Genomic DNA, 4,629 nt, shown 5'->3' on the forward strand with positions numbered 1-4,629 from the left:
GTGCGTTCAGATCTCTCTGAAATGCGCAGATCTGATTTGTGCCCTCGGATGATGGTGCAGAAAACATCTCTGGTTATGTAGTCGCACACATCTCGAAAACACAACACGTTATTCCAGAAAGCGGGTCTACAATTCATTTTATTAGTTCCAAATCAGTCACATGGAGTCGCTGCTGGGGTTGCCAGATCTGCCTATAGTGTCCTGCACTAAATGTCTGAGATTTCCGCTTGCATACATGCGCAAAGATAAGCGCCCAACAAAATTGACTGGAATTTTACCAATCTAACGCCGTGTGTGTGTGTACCAGGTTTTTATATCCTTATGGGTCCCTATTTATGTCTACAATGTGGGGTTATGGGGACCATTGCTCCTTGTGGGGACATTTTCTTGGTCCCCAAGAAATAGTTGTTTTGGGGTTAGTTGTTAGGTATGTGATGGTTAGGTATTTAAGCTCTCTCGATGACTCACCCCACCTCGTCTGACGACTAGGTATGTGATGGTAAGGGTTAGGATTATGGTAAGGGTTGGCTGTTGAAATTAATGGAAGTCATTGTGAAGTCCTCACAAGTGATGAAGACACGACTCTGTGTGTGTGTACGGAAGAACTCCATATGCAGAAAGCATTAGATTTTACTCATGTGATTCATTTTAATTTGTGCTTATATAGAGCAAAATATTATTATTAGGCCCTGTTCATGTTCATACAGTTACATATAATCCAGTTCAGTCCTATAATTTGTTATAATCCAACATTCTGATGTGACTATGATCCTAATTAAACTAATTCAGTTCACCTTATTAATGTAGGTGAACAGACTGATTTATACTCAGAAATATAGAACCTAACCTAACAAAAACAATTCAACCAATCAGATTTGAGTTAGGTCCTAGAACAGAAGTGACATATTGAAAAAGGGCCACCATTTTCATTAGGTCACTAACTTTGGCAGCACTTTCTCATCCTGTGAAAGCATGCGGCAACCATGGAAACGAAAAACCTCCTTTTCACAGATAGGACCTTCCTGCTTATCAGGAGCAGACGGATCAGAGAGGACAGAGCAAGTGTAAAAAAGAACACAGTAAACAAGCACTGCATACTTTTATGTTAAGGTAATACCAAATGTAGCTTCATTAGCAGCTTCTTCTTGAGAAAAAAAAAATTTGATAAATCGTGCCAGAAGTTTTTGCGATAAATGATAATATTGTTGTTGTTTTTTCAGACCATTTTCAAGTCATATAATGGTAAAAATGCAAGAACACATCCTCAAAGATCAATAAAGTTTAAATTCTAATGGACATTTAGCACTGAAACTGGAAGACATCTTTAAGTATTCAAAATAAATAAGCAAAACAAATAAAATGAATTATGAAGTTTCCGTAAAGAAAATCGTTCTTCAAAACAAAAGGGGGGGGGAGCCACTTTAGAGGAACGCGCCAGACTTAAAGATTTTTATCATCCAATGTTTGGTAGAAAGAGAAAAGAGAAAACGATGAGTCATGCAAATGGAAACAATCGAGCTCGGTTTAACTTATCATGCAATTAACTGATTGTCGATTTATTGATTATTGAACATAAACCTAGTAAAATGAAAAGCACTGAGTTAAATTTTTTTGGCCGAAAATCTGTATTAAAGTTATTGATGGGAGAAACTGAGAGAGAAATAAAAAACAGAGAACGCAAAGTTAATGGCATGAAATGTAAACTGGAGAGTAGTAGGAGAAAGTAGCACGGTGAGAAAAAAGAGATCTGTATGCTCTAAGTTTTATATAGAAATATTCTATTATTATTCTATTATTATTATGGACTTTTCAAGGTTTTATTTGTAAGAATTATATATTAAGAAATATATTTTTGGAAGATCCAAATTCATAGATTATTTACAAATATCTCTCCAGTCAGATTACTGCCACGTAAAAAAAAAAGTTTCTTGTTTTGAATAAGCAGATATTGCATTATTCCTTTGAAATTAGCAGGATTTTTTTTAACTGGTACTTATAAGCTCTTGAAAACTTGATAAGTTGTCGCCATTCATTTGACCATTTTGTTGGAATGTAAGTTTTCATTTATTTTTTATTTTTTCAGCACTTCCTTCTGCAAAGTTGGCCATTAAACAAGTAAGCCTTTGTTATCTGGACCATCAGGACTATCAGTTTTTCTGCATCACATGCACTTCCTTTTATGGCGGGAGAGTACCGAGCCTGAAGTGGAAAAAAAAAAAAAAAATTACGTGGTTCTGAGTTTCAGCTTAGCACAGATAGAAATAACCTTCTCTTATTCTCTTTATTGAAATGGATCAAGCATCTTCCTACAAAACCCACAAAGATCAAAGTTGAGGTAAAAAAAAAAACATCTGACTTTAAGACTTTCGGTAGAAGAAGTGAAGGAATCGACAGTGAAAACTGATCACTTTTGCACACAATTTCACGTGCAGTCCAAGTGACCGGAGAGGATACATTTTGAAGTCTGTCCACAAATTCAGGTCCCGACTTTGACTAGGCCATTCTGACACATCGAAGTACTTTGATTTGAACAGCTCAGCTGTAGTTCTGGCTGTGTGTTTTAGGGTTACTGGGGTAGATGATGATGATGCACATGCACCGTACAAAAAGAAATCCTCTTTACTGTTTGACGTTAAAACAACGTACATTTTTGCAGTTTTACTTCACTAAGAATAACTAATAGTATTTTTACTTAACAAATACCAAAAATTGGTTAAGATTGTCTGTTTGTTTTGGAAAATTTTTAAAAGCTTTCTTTAATTTCAGAAGTTTACACACAAGGAATGTTTTGCACAGTTTTAGTAACACCTCCTGTTGTCATGTCGTCGTAGTCTTCTGATTCGTTTTCATTTTCAACACTGGACCGATTGGAGAACAGCTGGAACAACGTGCGACTTTATGGAAACGTTAAAAGAATATTTCAGCTTCGTCATGTCCAAAGCTGTCTGAGACAGACCACTAAAAAAGATCCAGGGGGATCCAGAATTTAATTTGAAAGGAAATCAGGAAAACAGTAAATTGTTTTCCTTCCACTGGACTACTTAGTGTTTGTCTTTCACATTAAATTTCCATCAAACCACACTGGATTTGTTCCTCAAAGCAGCCTAGTTTAAAAAAAAACAACCAGAAATCCAAGGCTTTCAGGACTTCCTGGTCTTACTTTTTGCATCTAGGACACCAAAGGGTGGAGGTTAGTTATGATTGACTTCCTTTTCCAAACATGTCACATTGGACTAGGACCAATCCATCATCCACTCCCCTCATCTCTCACAGTTATTAGTTTTTAGAAGTGCAGAATCAAATTTAAAGTATTTTTTTATTCTTTTGGATATACTGAAACTTTTATCTTGAACAGAAACATGTGGATTCCTTCCACATTCAAAGTACAATCACAAGAGAGATCCATCTTTACTGCTGGTGGTTTAAAAGCAGCTCTTAATGCAGATCCTGCGTCCATTTTAGAATATCCAGAACTCCGATTGGTCCGACCTCAATATGTTTCCCCTGTGTAGTGGCGGCCAGTCCCGAGTGACCCCAAATAAACTCACTGTTGCTCTCAGACAAGGCCGACGTAAACTATGTTTCTTTTTTCTCTCTTTTGGTAAAAATATGCATCTGAAAGGGGGAATTGTTGGATCATTAAAAAATCTTTTAGAAAAATTTGAAACCATGTTGAGTTAGAAGCTGCTTTGGAAAAACAGTGCTCTAATTAATTAGCATGCCCTTGTTTTCATATGAAACATTAATGTCCAGTGGCTGATGAAGCTGTTTGAGCGGGCAGAGATCAGACAGCCCCGCATCAAAATTCCTCCAGGCTTGAAATGTGGAAGTGGATACAAACCATCTTAATTGGCCTCATTTTATCATGAAGCAGTTTTTTTGTTTTAAACATTTCAAAGTTGGATTTTTTATTAAAAACCCCACACATGTACAAATGTAGACAATACATATTTGAATTAGATGTATCATATTGGTTTGACTGATAACCCTTACAGTAAACCTCAACATGATTCTGCCACCACCATGCTTTACTCCAGACTGCTGCTTCAAAAAGAATATTTTAATGTAAGTTCAGAAAAAAAAGGAAAATAAAAAATGTCTGATGTGGATTTTTTTTTTTCCATTTTGCTTGTCTAAACATTTTTTGGGTCTATTCCTGGCAACCAGAACTTACTTTGAAAACACCTGTGTTTAGACAGATTCACTCAGCTTCATCTTTGAGTAGATATTGCTGGTTCTTTGTGGTACTCATGAAATTAAAATGAAGCAATAGGGGGAAAGGGACAAATAGAAGAAAAAGTTTGAGTTTGAACATATTTAATTTCAGAAAATATATATTTTTTTAAATAAATTGAGATTAACCTCAGAAATTTCTGAAAAAATGAGGAAATTTCTTTTTTTTTTACTTTTGAAGCTCAGAAAACTTCAAAGTCACATTTTTTACTTCTGAGGCTCAGTTTTAAGTTGTTTTGCTAGAAAATGTGTTTTTGACAGAAATTTACTCTTTTTTTCTACAATGACCCTTATATGTGATCTGCCATAGTTCAGATCACAAGATCACATCTTGACTTTTATAAAGCAGCAGGAAAAACAACAACAACAAAAAAAAAAAACTCAGGAAGCTGAGGC

Source organism: Poecilia reticulata, chromosome 2 (assembly GCF_904066995.2).
Source record: "Poecilia reticulata chromosome 2, P_reticulata-male-v2, whole genome shotgun sequence".
In the NCBI taxonomy this organism is placed as follows: domain Eukaryota; kingdom Metazoa; phylum Chordata; class Actinopteri; order Cyprinodontiformes; family Poeciliidae; genus Poecilia; species Poecilia reticulata.